General features: G+C 47.7%; 1 protein-coding gene across 2 annotated transcripts in view; it reads right to left on the minus strand.

The window, feature by feature from the left end:
* GRM2 (glutamate metabotropic receptor 2) overlaps window positions 1–21,715 on the minus strand; it is a 71,961-nt gene that overhangs the window by 34,201 nt on the left and 16,045 nt on the right. The gene's annotated exons all lie outside the window — the stretch shown is intronic.

Consider the following 21,715-nt stretch of genomic DNA (forward strand, 5'->3'; position numbering starts at 1 on the left):
TTAAATACTCTTTGGTTCCCTTGTAGTTCTGGATAACAGTTGGAGAAATGTTGGTACCTCCCCAATTTATTAATCACAGTATCCAATAAAAAAAAATCCAACTTGTTTCAGGTTCTGAAAGAGTCTCCTTCATCAGGGCTCAAAAATTAGAGAAGAAGGTCCAGCTATTGGTATTATGTGTCTTGAGTTTTCAAAGAAGCAAAAAAAAAAATCAGACTTATAGATAAGAAACCGAGAAACACGTTCGATTTTTATTGGATACTGTCGAAATATCTAGGCTGCAACCTTTGTATCTTTTCTGTGTTTATGATTTATTGTTTCAAGAGTTTTACAAGAGCCATGCAAGCCAGGCAGCCGCCACCTAAAAGCCCCTATATCAGCCTTTCTCAGCCTTTTCATCACAGAGGAACCCTTAAAATAACATTCCAATCTCAGGAAACCCTTGTTAAAAAGGATAAATATCTACAACTCATGATATATTAGTCTAATGGTCAGTGAGAAGAAAGCCCGTTACATTGGTGGTCAGTGAGAAGAATGTTCCTTACATTGGTGGTCAGTGAGAAGAACGTTCCTTACATTGGTGATCAGTGAGAAGAATGTTCCTTACATTGGTGATCAGTGAGAAGAATGTTCCTTACATTGGTGATCAGTGAGAAGAATGTTCCTTACATTGGTGATCAGTGGGAAGAATGTTCCTTACATTGGTGATCAGTGGGAAGAATGTTCCTTACATTGGTGATCAGTGAGAAGAATGTTCCTTACATTGGTGGTCAGTGGGAAGAATGTTCCTTACATTGGTGATCAGTGGGAAGAATGTTCCTTACATTGGTGATTAGTGAGAAGAATGTTCCTTACATTGGTGATCAGTGAGAAGAATGTCCCTTACATTGGTGATCAGTGGGAAGAATATCCCTTACATTGGTGATCAGTGGGAAGAATGTTCCTTACATTGGTGATCAGTGAGAAGAATGTTCCTTACATTGGTGATCAGTGGGAAGAATATCCCTTACATTGGTGATCAGTGAGAAGAATGTTCCTTACATTGGTGATCAGTGGGAAGAATATCCCTTACATTGGTGATTAGTGAGAAGAATGTTCCTTACATTGGTGGTCAGTGGGAAGAATGTTCCTTACATTGGTGATCAGTGAGAAGAATGTTCCTTACATTGGTGATCAGTGGGAAGAATGTTCCTTACATTGGTGATCAGTGGGAAGAATGTTCCTTACATTGGTGATCAGTGGGAAGAATGTTCCTTACATTGGTGATCAGTGAGAAGAATGTTCCTTACATTGGTGATCAGTGACAAGAATGTTCCTTACATTGGTGATCAGTGAGAAGAATGTTCCTTACATTGGTGATCAGTGAGAAGAATGTTCCTTACATTGGTGATCAGTGGGAAGAATGTTCCTTACATTGGTGATCAGTGGGAAGAATGTTCCTTACATTGGTGATCAGTGAGAAGAATGTTCCTTACATTGGTGATCAGTGAGAAGAATGTTCCTTACATTGGTGATCAGTGGGAAAGGGTGACAATGCAGGGGAAAAACTGGGAGAGAGTAAACCTGACCAATGCAGGATCACCAGGAAATATTTTTTGTGAAAACTACAGATTACAATCAATCAATTATGCCGCGTACACACGATCAAACAATCCGGTGGAAAAGTCCGGCAAACTCAAGTCCGCCAAACAATCCCCCCCTTGTGTAGCCCCCGGCATACTTTTTTGACCCGAAAGTACGGCGGACTTAGAAAGTAGTTTTGCACTCCAATCTTCCCGCCGGACTCGCATTTCGGCGGACAATCCGGCCGTGTGTATGCCAGTCCGCCGTACTTTTGAAATGAGCGGACTTTTCCCGCCCGGAGGAAAGTCCGCTCATTTCGAGCGCGTCTCCAGGTAGGCGGGGCCCGCGAAGGAGATGTCGCTGGCCCCGCCGCCTGGTATGGACTTAAAGGGGAACCCCAACGCCAAAAAAAATCGGCGTAGGGGTCCCCCCCAAGTCCACAACAGACCCTTGTCCGAGCACGCTACCCGGCCAGCCAGGAAAGGGGGGGCGAGCGAGCGCCCCCCCCCCCTGAGCCGTACCAGGCCGCGTGCCCTCAACATGGGGGGTGCCTTGGGAAAGGGGGGCCGCGCGGCCCCCCCACCCCAAAGCACCTTGTCCCCATGTTGATGAGGACAAGGGCCTCTGCCCGACAACCCTGGCCGTTGGTTGTCGGGGTCTGCGGGCGGGGGGCTTATCGGAATCCGGGAGCCCCCTTTAATAAGGGGGCCCCCGGATACCGGCCCCCCACCCTATGTGAATGAGTATGGGGTACAATGTACCCCTACCCATTCACCTGTAAAATAAAAGTACAAAAAAAAGACACAACACACGAGATAAAATACTTTATTGCACAGCTCCGGGGGGTCTTCCGTCTTCGGGGGTCTTCTCGCCGGACTCCTCCGCTATCTTCTTGTAGCTCTTTTACTAGCGTAGGAGCCCGGCATTCTTCTTCGTCGCCGCGGCCTCTTCTTCCGACTTTGGGGGTCTTGTCCCCCTCTTCGGTTCTTCTGCCGGGCCACCGCGCCTTCTTATAGCTCTTTTACAGGCGGTGGCCAGGTCTTCTGTCGCCGCCGCCGCCTTCCGTTATTCTTCTTCTTCTTCTCCAGGAGATGTTGACTCGACGATCTCTCCGGCCGCAATGCCAGGGACGCGCTGCGCTGTCACTTATATAGGGACAAGGGGCGGTGTCACATGGCTTTATGTCACATGGGTTGGTCACATGGGTTGATGTCACATGGGGACTGTGACATCGTAAGGGGGCGGGGTCACCATGTGACACCAACCCATGTGACATAAAGCCATGTGGCACCGCCCCTTGTCCCTATATAAGTGGCAGCGCAGCACGTCCCTGGCATTGCGGCCGGAGAGATCGTCGAGGCAACATCTCCTGGAGAAGAAGAAGAAGAAGAAGAAGAACGGAAGGCGGCGGCGACAGAAGACCGGGCCACCGCCTGTAAAAGAGCTATAAGAAGGCGCGGTGGCCCGGCAGAAGAACAGAAGAGGGGGACAAGACCCCCGAAGTCGGAAAAAGAGGCCGGCGGCGAGGAAGAAAGCCGGACTCCTCCGCTAGCAAAAGAGCTACAAGAAGATAGCGGAGGAGTCCGGCGAGAAGACCCCCGAAGACGGAAGACCCCTGGAGCTGTGCAATAAAGTATTTTATCTCGTGTGTTGTGTTTTTTTTTGTACTTTTATTTTACAGGTGAATGGGTAGGGGTACATTGTACCCCATACTCATTCACATAGGGTGGGGGGCCGGTATCCGGGGGCCCCCTTATTAAAGGGGGCTCCCGGATTCCGATAAGCCCCCCGCCCGCAGACCCCGACAACCAACGGCCAGGGTTGTCGGGAAGAGGCCCTTGTCCTCATCAACATGGGGACAAGGTGCTTTGGGGTGGGGGGGCCGCGCGCCCCCCCCTTCCCCAAGGCACCCCCCATGTTGAGGGCACGCGGCCTGGTACGGCTCAGGAGGGGGGGCGCTCGCTCGCCCCCCTTTCCTGGCCGGCCGGGTAGTGTGCTCGGACAAGGGTCTGTTGTGGACTTGGGGGGACCCCCACACCGATTTTTTTCAGTGTTGGGGGTTCCCCTTTAAGTCCATACCAGGCGGCGGGGCCAGCGACGTCTCCTTCGCGGGCCCCGCCTACCTGGAGACCCGCTCGAAATGAGCGGACTTTTCTCCAGGCGGGAAAAGTCCGCTCATTTCAAAAGTACGGCGGACTGGCACACACACGGGCGGATTGTCCGCCGAAATGCGAGTACGGCGTGCAAATTTTTGTGCAAACCGAAATTCTAAGTCCGCCGTACTGTCGGGTCAAAAAAGTATGCCGGAGGCTACACACGGGGGGGATTGTTTGGCGGACTTGAGTTTGTCGGACTTTTCCCCCGGATTGTTTGATCGTGTGTACGCGGCATAAGGGGCCAAACCCAACCACTGAAAAACAACCCCACACCATAACGCCCCCTCCACCAAATGCACAAAGCAAGATCCATAAAGACACGGATGAGTGAGTTTGGGGTGGAGGAACTTGACTGGCCTGCACAAAGTCCTGACCTCAACCTGATAGAACACCTATGGGATGAAGTAGAGCGGAGACTGTGAGCCAGGCCTTCCCATCCAACATCAGTGCCTGACCTCACAAATGCGCTTCTGGAAGAACGGTCAATCATTCCCATAGACACATCTCCTAAACCTTGTGGACGGTCTTCCCAGAAGAGGTGAAGCTGTTATAGCTGCAAAGGGCCAACTCAATATTGAAGACTGGGATGCCAATAATGTTCACGTTCATGTTCATGTGCGTGTAAAGGCAGGTGTCCCAATACTTTTGGTAATATAGTGTATATATATATATATTAATATCGCAGTGCAGGGATATTTTTGTACTGTTGCTGTGAATTGGCTCCAGTCCAGCAATGGAATAAATAGAAGACGTGCAGTTTGCGATTATTTCCTGTTCACTCCCACACTGATCCCCAGGCTCTGCTGTACGTTTTTCCCAGAATGCCTTGCGCCGCCTTTGAGAGTGACCCCTTTGCAGCTGTCAATGCGCGGGGGTCTTTGTCCTGTGCAGTGCATAGAAAACCTTCAACCAACAAGCTGAACAATGTGCTGTTTACGTGGGCATCTGTGTAACAGAAATCCATCTGCCCGCACTCAGCGCCTCTTCTTCCCACTCCTCTCCTCCATCCCTCCCGTGTGCATCACTTCCACCAATCCCCACAATTCTCACTTCCACCAATCCTCAGCCACCCCAGAGAAGCCCCAAATTTCACGCTGCGCACAACCCCAACCCCCGATCTGTTTTTCTGTAAATTTCATCTTTTTTTTTTTTTTCGTTTCTCTTTTGTGCCAATTATTTCTCAATTGCAGCAATTTGTAGCTTTTATAGTAAAGAGGAGAATTTACCGAGAAATTGTTACATTGTCTCCGGAGTGCCGCGCGTTCCGCAATGTCTTTGATACATTTTACAAGTGTTTCTATTCATCTTTGTGTCGTCTTCCTGGAACATGAAGTCCTCAGGTGTCTCTCGTTCCGACACATATCCCCCCCCCCCCCCCGAAATACGATTGTTCCTCATTTTAGGACGATGGGCAGAGCAATGCTGAGCATTCCCCGACGCCCCAACAGCCGGACGCCCGTCCAGAGAGTCGGGTGTAGAGCGCAAATGTCGTCCAAATTTACACAAACCGCGGCTCCTCTATGGAGGGGGGCTTCAGACCCAACAAGACAGTGATGGTGAGAAGAGACTAAAGCAATTTGGTGATGTCGGGGGCCACAGCTGAGGGTCCCAATACCTCATAAGTTGGCGACCACTGATCTACGGCAGAGCTCTCCGTATTACTGCAGGCCAGGTGTGGCCCTTTTCTTGACTTCATCCAGCCCCCGGGGGACTTTTACCCCACTGATTTAGGGCACTATTCCTTCCACTGACACCAATGATGGGGCACTATTCCTCCCACTGACACCAATGACGGGGCACTATTCCTTCCACTGACACCAATGACGGGGCACTATTCCTTCCACTGACACCAATGATGGGGCACTATTTCTCCCACTGACACCAATGACGGGGCACTATTCCTTCCACTGACACCAATGATGGGGCACTATTCCTCCCACTGACACCAATGATGGGGCACTATTCCTCCCACTGACACCAATGATGGGGCACTATTCCTCCCACTGACACCAATGATGGGGCTCTATTCCTCCCACTGACACCAAAGACGGGGCACTATTTCTCTCACTGACACCAACAATGGGGTACTGGTCCTCTCACTGACACAACAATGAGATGCTAATCCTCTCACTAACACCAACAACAGGGCACTGGACACCAATGATGGGGCACTATTCCTCCCACTGACACCAATGATGGGGCACTATTCCTCCCACTGACACCAATGATGGGGCACTATTCCTCCCACTGACACCAATTAAGGGGCACTATTCCTCCCACTGATACCAATGATGGGGCACTATTCCTCCCACTGACACCAATGATGGGGCACTATTTCTCCCACTGACACCAATGATGGGGCACTATTCCTCCCACTGACACCAATGATGGGGCACTATTCCTCCCACTGACACCAATGATGGGGCACTATTCCTCCCACTGACACCAATGATGGGGCACTATTCCTCCCACTGATACCAATGAAGGGGCACTATTCCTCCCACTGATACCAATGAAGGGGCACTATTCCTCCCACTGACACCAACAATGGGGTACTGGTCCTCTCACTGACACAACAATGAGATGCTAATCCTCTCACTAACACCAACAACAGGGCACTGGACACCAATGATGGGGCACTATTCCTCCCACTGACACCAATGATGGGGCACTATTCCTCCCACTGACACCAATGATGGGGCACTATTCCTCCCACTGACACCAATGAAGGGGCACTATTCCTCCCACTTATACCAATGATGGGGCACTATTCCTCCCACTGATACCAATGATGGGGCACTATTCCTTCCACTGAAACCAATGATGGGGCATTATTCATCCCACTGATACCAATGATGGGGCACTATTCCTCCCACTCACACCAACAATGGGGCACTATTCCTCCCACTGACATAAATGATGGGGCACTATTCCTCCCACTGACACCAACAATGGGGCACTATTCCTCCCACTGACATAAATGATGGGGCACTATTCCTCCCACTGACACCAACAATGGGGCACTATTCCTCCCACTGACACAAATGATGGGGCACTATTCTCCCACTGACAGCAATGATGGAGCACTATTCCTCCCAATGGCACAAATGATGAGGCTCTATTTCACTCATTGGTACCAATTATGGGGCACTATTCCTCCCACTGACACCAATGATGGGGCACTATTTCTCCCACTGACACCAACAATGGGGTACTGATCCTCTCACTGACACAACAATGAGACGCTAATCCTCTCACTAACATCAACAACAGGGCACTGTACACCAATGATGGGGCACTATTCCTGCCACTGATACCAATGATGGGGCACTATTCCTCCCACTGATACCAATGATGGGGCATTATTCATCCCACTGATACCAATGATGGGGCATTATTCCTCCCACTGATACAAATGATGAGGCTCTATTCCACTCACTGGTACCAATTATGGGGCACTTTTCCTCCCACTAACACCAATAATCATAGCACCCAGTCTAAATTGGGGTTCCTTCATCTTTTCAGAGTTCATCCTTTCACATCAGAGTACCCCATTTGCAACCTCACCCCCCCATCCCCTCCCTTTCACATCAGAGTCCTTAACACCCCTTATTTTACATAAGAGTCCTTGGCCCCCCCTTCCAAATCAGTGTCCTCAGTCCTCCCCTTCACATCAGAGTCCTCAGTCCCCCACTTTCACATCAGAGTCCTCAGTCCCCCACTTTCACATCAGAGTCCTCAGTCAGCCCTTTTAAATCAGAGTCTTCAGTCCTCCCGTTCACATCAGAGTCCCCAGTCCCCCACCTTCACATCAGAGTCCTCAGCCCACCACTTTCCCATCAGAGTCCTTGGCCAGCCCATCTACAGTATAGAAATGCACGGAATGCAAAAATATAAGATAAGACACAGCACCCTTGATGAGGCCAGAAGGCTCCCCGGGGTGCCGCAGCACCCTGGTTGAGAAATGCTGATCTAAGGTCCCTATCTCCTATATCTCATATACATACTACCCTGTTTCCCCTAAAATAAGACCTAGCGTGATTGTCGACGATGGCTGCAATATAAGCCCTACCCCCCAAATAAACCCAATCCTCTTTCCCCAAAAATAAGCCCTACCCTGAGAATAAGACATAGAAGGACTTTAACCAGGGCTTATTTGGGGGGTAGGGCTTATATTGCAGCCATCGTCGACAATCACGCTAGGTCTTATTTTAGGGGAAACAGGGTAGTGCCGATTTGGACAGGAGCCAAATAAACCCACACAAGCACACAACGCAGATCCTGGCCGGGATTTGAACCCAGGACTCCAGTCCTGAAAGTTCATCTGGTGCTAACCACTAAGACACAGTGCTGCTCATATTATTTTTTACTGCTTTGTAAGTGAAGAAGAAGAACCTGTGAAATGGTGATATTTAGTGATTACAGCAGCTCCTTATTGTATAAGATGATCCCACTTTCCTGTCTGATCATAATTCTTCTTCCTCAGAGTTTACTTATTATAATAAGTCCGGATCTTCTTCCTTTTAGGCGCAGGGAGGAGCGGCTCCATAATCTCTACTACTGCCTTTTATTTGCATGTGGGATGTAGTTATTTTTCTCTTCTAATTGTCTGCGATCGTAAAGATAATATTTTATGGGAAAAAAAAAAAAAAACGCAAAAAATAATTCTGTTACTGTAATAATAAATCCATCATCATGTCAGGCCGCGGAACCGCGATGCCGGCGGCTTCCCCCGGCCAGAATAAAGACTCGGAGATCAAGTCTCCCCGCAGCAAATCCGCCTGAAAACTGAATTGCAGCCGAAGGTTTTCTAGAAGATATTAGTTCTATTAGTCTACATTTGTCTGTTCATCATCCTGATTAACTTGCAGCGTTAATATAGAAGTCGCATACACTGAAGACGCAGATTAGGGCCAATGTGTTGCCATGTATGGCAGATTATGGATTTAAATAGATAAGAAAAATATTATCCATCAGCTCCCATGGTGTTTCCATTGGCCAGTTTGGTTGGATCTTAAGTATCTGTCTATTTTTTTTTTTACCTTATTTTAAATTGACAAAAACTGTTAAAATAAACATGTATTCGTTGAGTGAAAAATAGTGGCGCTGGGTTTTTTGGCTGGGCGGTGGGGTTGTGTGGCGGGGGGGTAAGCTCACTTGCTGGTTGCTGCCTGGTTTACCAATGCCCATCAATGCTGACCACTAAACTCACCAGCCTGACACACTGACCATTACACTGACCTGCCTGTATATATGAATGTTGCCTCACCCAATGGCATCACTACTGAAGGGCTCTACCTGAAAGGGGTCTAGCACCTGATGGCACTGTCTGCTGTAACTAGGCAATATTCTGGCACAGAGCCACCTAATGGCAAACTAGCAAACTGCACCTGCCTACATGCTGGCTGTATCTGACCTTCAAGTTTAACCGCCTCCCGCCTGCCCTATTGTCAAAGGATGGGAGGGTCGTGTCTCTCTCGTTCTAGGAGGACGTCATATGACTTCATATGACGATCTCCCTCTCTTGCAGGGCATGTGCGCCCCCCAAGAGGGCATGAATTGATCGGCGCTGCGTTCTGTCCCTGGGACATGGCGCATTACCAATTCCGGTAAAGAGCCAATGATGAGGCATTTACCCATGTGATCAGCTGTGTCCAATCACAGCTGATCACAGGTACGCAAGGAAATGCCAGTTATCAGCATTCCTCTCCTCACATTGACAGAGAGTGAGGAGAGAAAAGCTGGTCAGCGACATTCCCTCACAGGGGAGATCTGCACAGATAATCAGGGCACTGATTATCACTGCAACCCTAACAGTGCCCAGCAGTGATGACAGTCAGTGCTCATCAGTGCCAACCATCAGTGCTGCCTAACCATGCCGCATATCAGTGCCCATCAGTGCCACCAATCAGTGCCTATCAGTGATGCCCTTCAGTGCCCATCAGTGCCTATCAGTGATGCCTATGAGTGCCCATCAGTGATGCCTTTCAGTGCCCATCAGTGCCTATCTATCAGTGCCGCCCATCAGTGCTGACTATCCATGCTGCCTATCAGTGCCATCTATCAGTACCGCCTATCAGTACCATTGGTGGTGCAAATTAGTGCCTCTTAATTAATGCCGTCTCATCAGTGCAGCCTATCAATGACCGCCAATGCTGCCTCATCAGTGCAGCCCATCAGTGCCTATCTATCAGTGCCACCCATCAGTGCCGTCAATCAGTGCACATCAGTGCTGCCTATCCATGCTGCATATCAGTGCCCATAAGTGCCGCCTATCAGTGCCACCCATCAGTGACACCTATTAGTGCCCATCAGTGCTGCCTATCAGTTCCCATCAGTACCTGTCTATCAGTGCCACCCATCAGTGCCCATAAGTGCCACCTATCAGTGCCCTCTATTAGTGCCACCCATCAGTGACACCTATCAGTGCCCATCAGTGATGTCTTTCAGTGCCTATCAGTGCCAACAATCAGTGCTGCCTATCCATGCCGCCTATCAGTGCCATCTATCAGTGCCATCCATCAGTGCTCATCAGTGCTGCATATCAGTGCCCATAAGTGCCGCCTATCAGTGCCACCCATCAGTGACACCTATTAGTGCCCATCAGTGCTGCCTATCAGTTCCCATCAGTACCTGTCTATCAGTGCCACCCATCAGTGCCCATAAGTGCCACCTATCAGTGCCATCTATTAGTGCCACCCATCAGTGACACCTATCGGTGCCCATCAGTGATGTCTTTCAGTGCCCATCAGTGCCTATCAGTGCCAACAATCAGTGCTGCCTATCCATGCCACCTATCAGTGCCATCCATCAGTGCTCATCAGTGCTGCATATCAGTGCCCATTGGTGCTGCCTCCTCATTAATGCCGTCTCATCAGTGCATCCTATCAGTGATCGCCAATTCTGCCTCATCAGTGAAGCCTATCAGTGCCCATCAGTGAAGGAGAAAAATTACTTATTTAAAAAAATTACAGAAACTAAGACTTTTTTTCAAAATTTTCGATCTTTTTTTGTTTTTTTAGCAAAAATGTAACCCCCCCAGTGGTGATCAAATAACTTCAAAATATAGCTCTGTCTCCAAAAAAATTATAATAATTTGGTTTGGGTATAGTGTTGCATGACTGCACAATTTTCACGCAAAGTGTGACAACGCTGAAAGCTGAAAATTGGTCTGGGCAGGAAGGGGGTAAAAGTAAATGCCATCAATGAATGTCTGAGTAAAATCATTGTTTTTACTAGGCGATCCCCACTACACGTATGTCTATGTCCAGGGCACTGACTGACCCCCCCCCCCACCCCCCAATGCACTATAACTGCCCTCGGGGTGTCAGTACTGCTTACAACAGTTACAATTTCCCACTGGCCCCGATGAAGTGTTTAAATTCCTGAAACGCGTTGAATTATTGTATGCAATGAAGTAGACTTTCACACTTGGAATGTGTACATTTCTTTTTTGCGTTCCACCTGCAAACCCTCATTTGTCCCATTGCTTGCGGATAAGTCACCCCAAACACTATGAAGGACTCGGACTTGTCACCCAACCACATTGAAAAGTAGGATCCGCGTTCTGACCCTGAGCCGGGCTACAGCTATGGCCGACATCTGCCTCAAACTTCCCCCACATTGAATGTGAACCTTTGTCTCCGTCATGCTGCCGAACCTCAGCCAAAAGACACGTGACGCCGAGCCTCTGCGATGGAAAGGACTGAAATCCAATGAGTAGAAGGGGCGGGGCTGGGACATGGGGTGGGCAGGAATGACGGCTGCCCTGGGCACTGTGGTATCATATGAGGTGGGGGGCACCGCGGGGAGATGGGAGGGGGATTTGTGTTGAGAGGGGGGAAGTTGGAGGATGGCAGAGGATATGAATTATTCTAGGGGAAATTTTGTATTGGGGGGGGGGGGGGTGCTAGGAATTATGATTTGGGGGGATTTGTGTTGGGACCGGTAATGGGGAAAGAGGATTTGTGCTAAGGGGGAGAATTTGAGGGGTTTGTGCTAGAAGATAGGGGTTTTTTTGGGGGGGGTGGGTTGTGCTAGCAGGGGGGAGGGTTTGTGTTCGGAGGGGAAATTTGAGGGGTAGAGAATTTGTGCAAGGGAATTTTTTTGGGGGGGGGGATTTGTGCTAGGAGGGGGAAAACGGGAGTGGGGAGAGAGGATTTGTGCTAGATGGGAGATTTGGGGGTTTGTGCTAGAAGAGGTGATATGGTAGAGGGAGAAGGGAAATTGTGGTACGAGGGGGAATCATTTTTTGGGGGAGATTTGTGCTAGCAGGGGGGAATGGGAGTGTGGGGGAGAGGATTTGTGCTCGGAGGGGAAATTTGAGGTGTAGAGGATTTGTGCTCGGAGGGGAAATTTGAGGGGTAAAGGATTTGTGCTAGGAAAGGAATTTTTTTTTCTGGAAGGGGGGGGGGATGGGAGTGTGAAGAAAGAATTTGTGATAGGATGGGGAATTGGGGGGGGGGGGGTTGTGCTAGAAGAGATATGGTAGAGGGAGAAGGAAAATTGTGCTAGGAGGGGAATTTTTTTGGGGGGGTGGGGTATTTGTGTTAGGAGGGGATAAATGGGAGTGGGGAGAGAGGATCTGGGCTAGGAGGGGGTAGTAGGAGTGAGAGGGAGAGGATTTGTGTTTGGTGGGGAAAATTTGAAGGAGAGGGGGGGGATTTGGGCTAGGAGGGGGAAATGGAAGTGGGGGAAAGGATTTTTGATAGGATGGGGGGTTGTGCTAGAAGAGATGATATAGTAGAGGGAGGAGAAAAATTATGCTAGGAGGGGAAACATTTTTTTTGGGGGGGGGGTTTGTGCTAGGAGGGGGGAAATGGGAGTGGGGAGAGAGGATTTCTGCTAGGAGCGGGGATTAGAAGTGGGAGGGAGAGAATTTGTTCTTGGAGGGGAAATTTGAGGGGAGAGGATTTGGCTAAGAGGGCATTTTTTTATGTTGGGGGGATTTGTACTAGGATGGGGACTTGAGGGTTAGAGGATTTGTGCTAGGAGGGGGGAAATGGGAGTGGGGAGAGAGGATTTGTGCTAGGAGGGGGGGGGGTTAGAAGTGGGAGGGAGAGAATTTGTTCTTGGAGGGGAAATTTGAGAGGAGAGGATTTGTGCTAAGAGGGGATTTTTTTTATGTTGGGGGGGTTTGTACTAGGACGGGGACTTGAGGGTTAGAGGATTTGTGCTAGGAGGTTTTTTTTATGGGGGGGGGGGGGGGTTGTGATGGGAAGGTTTGGTGAAAGAGAGGACTTGAGCTTGAAGGAGGGATGGGGGGGGGCACAGATTAGTGCTGGCAGTGGGGATTTGAGAGGGCGGGGCAGATTTGTACTGGGAGGAGGGGGAATTATGCTTAGGGGGTAAACATGCATGATGCTCATCCATCTTGGGGGAGGGTGGGGGGCAGTTTGGTAGGTGTTCCCTGTGCTCTAGATGGTCTTGTTCCGGCATTGGGTGGGATAAGGACAGTCAGGCTGGGGGAGGAAAGGGTTGGATGATGGTGCGTGTCCTCCAGCCAGGAAATGTGGCAGGGGGGCGGGGCTCTTTTTGACTTGCTGCAGCTTCTAATGCACAGTGTGAGAAGCTCACAGTGTGCAGTGAAATCAGAGAAAGTGATTTTAGTCCAGAAGGGGGAGCCGCTACAACTGTGTAAGGCTGAAGTGACAGATGGAGTTCAGATTGAAGTGACTGAAATCATGACATATCAGGTAGAATAGATTCGGATGAGTACTTGTGTGTGCTGACAATGAACCGCGCATTCCTGGATTTACATTGACAGCCCCGTCCGTCACTCCACCCTGTCACATCCGCCATCATATCACTGCGAGGAACGCGCCAGTAACACTCCTATTTCTAGGATGTAGTTTACTATATTACTGTCTGCCAACATATACAATGTAACACATCACAATGTAACACATACAATGTAACACATACAATGTAACACATCACAATGTAACACATACAATGTAACACATACAATGTAACACATCACAATAGCAGTGGGGGGGGGGGGGGGGCAGCTGCCTTAAGCATAATGTTTGCAGGTGGGAGACAGGCGCAGCATGGAATCACATGAGGGGAAAACTGTTAATTAGACACACCGACAGCCAGATGCCTGCAGTATACTCACATACAAACATACAATCCTCATCCCCTCAGTTTGCACTTATACACCCCTGACCCCTGTACTCTGTACATTACACTTCTGACCCCTGTACACTGTACATTACACACTCCTGACCTCTGTACTCTGTACATTACACACTCCTGACCCCTGTACTCTGTACATTACACACTCCTGACCCCTGTACTCTGTACATTATACACTCCTGACCCATGTACTCTGTACATTACACACTCCTCACCCCTGTACTCTGTACATTACACACTCCTCACCCCTGTACTCTGTACATTACACACTCCTGACCCATGTACTCTGTACATTACACACCCCTCACCCCTGTGCTCTGTACATTATACATTCCTGACCCCTGTACTCTGTACATTACACACTCCTGACCCCTGTACTCTGTACATTATACACTCCTGACCCATGTACTCTGTACATTACACACTCCTCACCCCTGTACTCTGTACATTACACACTCCTCACCCCTGTACTCTGTACATTACACACTCCTGACCCATGTACTCTGTACATTACACACCCCTCACCCCTGTGCTCTGTACATTATACATTCCTGACCCCTGTACTCTGTACATTACACACTCCTGACCCCTGTACTCTGTACATTACACACTCCTGACCCATGTACTCTGTACATTACACACTCCTCACCCCTGTACTCTGTACATTACACACTCCTGACCTCTGTACTCTGTACATTACACACTCCTGACCTCTGTACTCTGTACATTACACACTCCTGACCCTTGCGCTCTGTACATTACACACTCCTGACCCTTGCACTCTATACAATACACACTCCTGACCCCTGTACTCTGTATATTACACACTCCTCACCACTGTATTCTGTACATTACACACTTCTGACCCCTGTAATCTGTACATTGCACACTACTGGCCCCAGCACTCTGTACATTGCACACATGGGGACCCCAAAGTACCCTCCCCTATGTTGAGGGCATGTGGCCTGGTATGGTTCAGGAGAGGAGAGCACTCTCTCGTCCCCCCCCCCCTTTTCCTGAGGCCTGTCAGGTTGCGTGCTCAGAAATGGGTCAGGTATGGATTTTGGGGGTGACCCCCACGTCATTTGTTTTTAAAATTTTGGCGTGGAGTCCCCCTTAATATCCATACGAGACCTGAAGGGCCTGGTATGGACTGGGGGGAAACCCACGCTGTTTTTTTAAAATTATTTTTTATGTCTATTACCCGGATGATCCGACAATTCATTGTAACCGCAAGCAATTTTAAATGACATTTTTTCCTTTGGAAATGTAATTTTGCTGTGGTACTGTTCTAAACACAGGAAAGATGCGCTACTTTACAGGCAGACTAAAGGGACAAAGGCACAACATTTACAGGAATATTTCATTTTTATTGTTTCACTTTAAGCATCATTAAAATCAATCCCCCTGAAAAAACTTCAATTTTAAAAACTTTTTTTGCATTGATACATGACCCCATGGGAAGGACCCGGGTCCCCAAACACTTTTTATGGCAATAACTTGCATATAAGCCTTTTATGAGCACTCCTGATTTTTCACATTTTCTGTCCCATAGACTTTAACGGTGTTCGCACAAATTTTTGGTCTGTTCGCATGTTCTGTTGTAAACTGAACCAGGGGGTGTTCAGCTCATCCTTATGATGGGGACACCTGATGTAAGGGGGAAGTATGATGGGGACAGTTAATGTAAGGGACACTCAGATAGGGACACCTGAAGTAAGGGGACACTATGATGGGGACAACTGAAGTAAGGGGGCACTATGATGGGGACTCTGATGTAAGGGGGCACTATGATAGGGACACCTGATGTAAGGGGGCATTATGATGGAGGCTCTGATATAAGGGGCACTCAGATAGGGACACCTGATTAAGGGGGCACTATGATGGGGACTCTGATGTAGGGGGCACTCAGATAGGGACACCTGATGTAAGGGGGGACTATGATAGGGACACCTGATTTAAGCCGTGACTCCTGATAGGGACTCTGATGTAAGAGGCACTATGATGGGGACTCTGATGTAGGGGGGCACTCTTATAGGGACACCTGATGTAAAGGGGGGACTATGATAGGGACACCTGAAGTAAGGGGGCACTATGATGGGGACACCTGAAGTAAGGGGGCACTATGATGGGGACACCTGATGTAAGGGAAAACTATGATAGGGACACCGGATGTAAAGGGGCACTATGATAGGGACAACTGAAGTAAGGGGCACTATGATGGAGGCTCTAATATAAGGGGCACTCAGATAGGGACGCCTGATGTAAGGGGGCACTATGATAGGGACCCCTGATGTAAGGGGGCACTATGATGGGGAGTCTGATGTAGGGGGGCATTCAGATAGGGACACCTGATGTAAGGGGAGACTATGATAGGGTCACCTGATTTAAGTGGTGACTCTGATAGGAACTCTGATGTAAGGGGCACTATGATGGGAACTCTAATGTAAGGGGCACTCAGATAGGGAAACCTGATGTAAGGGGGGACTATGATAGGGACACCTGAAGTAAGGGGCACTATGATGGGGACACCTGAAGTAAAGGGGCACTATGATGGGGACACCTGATGTAAGGGGGGACTATGATAGGGACACCTGAAGTAAAGGGACAATATGATGGTGGCACCTGATGTAAGGGGGCACTATGATGGGAACTCTGATGTAGGGGGGCACTCAGATAGGGACACCTGATGTAAGAGGGGACTATGATAGGGAAACCTGAAGTAAGGGGCACTATGATGGGGACACCTGAAGTAAAGGGGCACTATGATGGGGACACCTGATGTAAGGGGGGACTATGATAGGGACACCTGAAGTAAAGGGGCAATATGATGGTGGCACCTGATGTAAGGGGGCACTATGATAGGGATACCTGATGTAAGGGGACACTATGATGGGGACGCTGATGTAAGGGGCACAATGATAGGGTCATCTGATATAAGGGGGCACTATGATGGGGACACCTGATGTAAGGGGGCACTATGTTAGGGACTCTGATGTAAGGAGGCACTATGATGGGGACACCTGATGTAAAGGGGCACTATGATAGGGACTCTGATGTAAAGACAGGGCTCAAGTCCTGCAGGAACGCATGGGAACGGAGTTCCTGTACTTTTTCCACAACAGGAACTCAGTTCCCGTTAGCAGCCGTGTCCTGCAAGACTTTGAAGTATGTGAGCTGTGTGGCAGGTGCTATACCAGCAGCCACGACACAGCTCGCAATAGTAAGTGCTGCACACCTGACCATTCAGGCATTGCCAGTAGGGGGCCCCATGACAGCTTCCTCTTCGATCTACCTGTAAATCACAGCTATCTGACGGGTAGTTCGAGTCCCTGCTGCTAAGAGATTGTATTTAGTCAGACCTCTCGTGATGCTCCTCCCCGCTGCCAACTCCTGATTTTCTGTCTCCTCATCTCTCCCCCCCCCCCCCCCCCAGTCTCCTGCATACTTGCTCTGTGCGTCCCGCTGAATCCCCCCCTCCTCTATCTTCAGTACCATATGATGAGAGACCCCAGAGGAGGAGCACAGCTATTCTGCTCACAGGACATGCAGGGAGAGAGGTGAGCTTAGGGAGGAACATCAGTTTGGGGTGGTAAGCTGGGCACAATACCTGGCAAAGTTTAATGCCAGGAGGGAAGTTTATGTGGAAATATGTGAAGGGTTGGAATAGCAGCGAGTGTGTGTTGGAGCCCCTGCAGAGTTTGCAGCCCCCCCCAAGCTAACATACATCTCCTAAGCAGGAACACATCACTATCTCCCCAAGCATTCTGTCCAGATAATGTGCACTTCATTTATCACCTTTCCGTTTAACCCTGTGTTATCCAAACTCTGTTCAATGAAAAGTGTAAACTCACCACATAAACACTCTATATACAAAATAACATTCCCAATAAAGATCAGAACATGATGGTCACATTACATGGAAGCACAATGGAATGAATGCTGATTATTCAGAGAATTGCCGTATTTATGTTTATTGAGGATTGTTTTTTTTTTTTATGTACTAACAGTTAAGCTTCATTCACACAATACGAAAATTGGATGAAAAATACCACTTTTGAAGTGTTCGTGCGTATGAGCGTATCATTTTTTTTTTGGTGGGGGGAGGGGATCTTGGGTGGGAGTTCCCACACTTTTTTCCCCAGGACTTGCCCCCTGTGTAAGGAGGCACTCTGATAGTGACAGATAAGGTGTTTAGATAAACCATTTACACTGAGGAATGATGGTGAAGACACTGAAAGTCGGTATTTGGGTTTCCTTAGACTTCAGTGAGCGTCTCCCTCTGTGATGGAGGAATCAGAGGCTCCTCTGTCAGGTTGTACAATCTGAAGGGCGTTCATTGAACATTCTGCATTCCAATTAAAATTCCTTTACTATGTGATGTTTTCTTGGCGTATTTCTCTGTATCCACCCCGCCTGTCACCCTGTCACGTCTCCACTGAAATGAAGACGTTGTGCTTCGTTCGGCGGCAGAACGCGGAGCGCCGGTGACAGGCTGTCAGGCAGGACTGCCGCTTTCTTGTGTAGACCTCCAACTCCGTAACTTGCCAAATGCAGAACAGCCCGGTGGATACCGAAGACACAACTAAATGTCTCTCTAATCATTATCATGTCATTAAATGTGCATTTTTTTTTTATTACAAGCAATGTAAGTACCTCAATGTGACCTGGTATTGTCCTCTTGTACAGCAGAGCTCAGACTGAAAGGGAGAGAATCAGCGCCAGGAGCCAATACGTTCACTTGCTGACAAGAAGCATGCTGATAGGAGGAGAGGGCAGAGTCACAGAGGGGATGAGCTCATCACTGTGCTGCTTCTCCTTCACTGTCACAGGCTGGGGGTGGAGCCAGGATGACCTGGGCATGGAAGAAGTGGGTTAGATGAAGCTGGCCATTAGACTGAGAACACCTGGTGGTGGAAAAAAAAGTACTGCAGGGAAAAAAAAAAAACAAATGCAGCCACTGACTGGTAGCAAAGGTTCTTTATATAATATCGGGTTTTCTCTGACTTAGCAGAGAGAGGTTGTTGGAAGAAGTTCTTGTTCTTCGGGTCCCTGGAATGGCTTGTTGTAATGAATGGAGGCTGTTAGTCTCCTCGTTCTACAATGAGGTATTAGGAAGTCTGGAGGTCCGTCAATCTTATAAAGTGTTCTGAGATTACAAAAATGAATCTCTTATATTTAATGATGAGCAAATTCTTCTGTGAATGAATTAATAAAGATTTTCTCAACCTTCTTACCCCAGACATGGTCGTAATATAATTTTCAGGTCTTAGGGAACCCCCTACTAAAATAAACTCATTGGTGATCAGTGGGAAGAATGTTCCTTACATTGGTGATCAGTGGGAAGAACGTTCCTTACATTGGTGATCAGTGAGAAGAATGTTCCTTACATTGGTGATCAGTGAGAAGAATGTTCCTTACATTGGGGATCAGTGGGAAGAATGTTCCTTACATTGGTGATCAGTGAGAAGAATGTTCCTTACATTGGTGATCAGTGGGAAGAATGTTCCTTACATTGGTGATCGGTGAGAAGAATGTTCCTTACATTGGTGATCAGTGAGAAGAATGTTCCTTACATTGGTGATCAGTGGGAAGAACGTTCCTTACATTGGTGATCAGTGGGAAGAACGTTCCTTACATTGGTGATCAGTGGGAAGAACGTTCCTTACATTGGTGATCAGTGGGAAGAACGTTCCTTACATTGGTGATCAGTGGGAAGAATGTTCCTTACATTGGTGATCAGTGGGAAGAATGTTCCTTACATTGGTGATCAGTGAGAAGAATGTTCCTTACATTGGTGATCAGTGGGAAGAATGTTCCTTACATTGGTGATCAGTGAGAAGAATGTCCCTTACATTGGTGATCAGTGAGAAGAATGTTCCTTACATTGGTGATCAGTGAGAAGAATGTTCCTTACATTGGTGATCAGTGAGAAGAATGTTCCTTACATTGGTGATCAGTGAGAAGAATGTTCCTTACATTGGTGATCAGTGGGAAGAACGTTCCTTACATTGGTGATCAGTGGGAAGAACGTTCCTTACATTGGTGATCAGTGGGAAGAACGTTCCTTACATTGGTGATCAGTGGGAAGAATGTTCCTTACATTGGTGATCAGTGAGAAGAATGTTCCTTACATTGGTGATCAGTGAGAAGAATGTTCCTTACATTGGTGATCAGTGAGAAGAATGTTCCTTACATTGGTGATCAGTGAGAAGAATGTTCCTTACATTGGTGATCAGTGGGAAGAACGTTCCTTACATTGGTGATCAGTGAGAAGAATGTTCCTTACATTGGTGATCAGTGAGAAGAATGTTCCTTACATTGGTGATCAGTGGGAAGAATGTTTCTTACATTGGTGATCAGTGGGAAGAATGTTCCTTACATTGGTGATCAGTGGGAAGAATGTTCCTTACATTGGTGATCAGTGAGAAGAATGTTCCTTACATTGGTGATCAGTGGGAAGAATGTTCCTTACATTGGTGATCAGTGAGAAGAATGTTCCTTACATTGGTGATCAGTGAGAAGAATGTTCCTTACATTGGTGATCAGTGGGAAGAATGTTCCTTACATTGGTGATCAGTGAGAAGAATGTTCCTTACATTGGTGATCAGTGAGAGGAATGTTCCTTACATTGGTGATCAGTGGGAAGAATGTTTCTTACATTGGTGATCAGTGGGAAGAATGTTCCTTACATTGGTGATCAGTGAGAAGAATGTTCCTTACATTGGTGATCAGTGAGAAGAATGTTCCTTACATTGGTGATCAGTGAGAAGAATGTTCCTTACATTGGTGATCGGTGAGAAGAATGTTCCTTACATTGGTGATCAGTGAGAAGAATGTTCCTTACATTGGTGATCAGTGAGAAGAATGTTCCTTACATTGGTGATCAGTGAGAAGAATGTTCCTTACATTGGTGATCAGTGAGAAGAATTCTCCTTATATTGGTGATCAGTGGGAAGAATGTTCCTTACATTGGTGATCAGTGGGAAGAATGTTCCTTACATTGGTGATCAGTGGGAAGAATGTTCCTTACATTGGTGATCAGTGGGAAGAATGTTCCTTACATTGGTGATCAGTGGGAAGAATGTTCCTTACATTGGTGATCAGTGGGAAGAATGTTCCTTACATTGGTGATCAGTGAGAAGAATGTTCCTTACATTGGTGATCAGTGAGAAGAATGTTCCTTACATTGGTGATCAGTGGGAAGAATGTTCCTTACATTGGTGATCAGTGAGAAGAATGTTCCTTACATTGGTGATCAGTGAGAAGAATGTTCCTTACATTGGTGATCAGTGGGAAGAATGTTCCTTACATTGGTGATCAGTGAGAAGAATGTTCCTTACATTGGTGATCAGTGAGAAGAATGTTCCTTACATTGGTGATCAGTGGGAAGAATGTTCCTTACATTGGTGATCAGTGAGAAGAATGTTCCTTACATTGGTGATCAGTGAGAAGAATGTTCCTTACATTGGTGATCAGTGAGAAGAATTCTCCTTATATTGGTGATCAGTGGGAAGAATGTTCCTTACATTGGTGATCAGTGGGAAGAATGTTCCTTACATTGGTGATCAGTGGGAAGAATGTTCCTTACATTGGTGATCAGTGGGAAGAATGTTCCTTACATTGGTGATCAGTGAGAAGAATGTTCCTTACATTGGTGATCAGTGAGAAGAATGTTCCTTACATTGGTGATCAGTGGGAAGAATGTTCCTTACATTGGTGATCAGTGAGAAGAATGTTCCTTACATTGGTGATCAGTGAGAAGAATGTTCCTTACATTGGTGATCAGTGGGAAGAATGTTCCTTACATTGGTGATCAGTGAGAAGAATGTTCCTTACATTGGTGATCAGTGAGA

This window comes from Lithobates pipiens, unplaced genomic scaffold, assembly GCF_037356315.1.
Source record: "Lithobates pipiens isolate NorthernLeopardFrog02 unplaced genomic scaffold, aLitPip1_a1.2 Scaffold_23, whole genome shotgun sequence".
Taxonomy (NCBI): domain Eukaryota; kingdom Metazoa; phylum Chordata; class Amphibia; order Anura; family Ranidae; genus Lithobates; species Lithobates pipiens.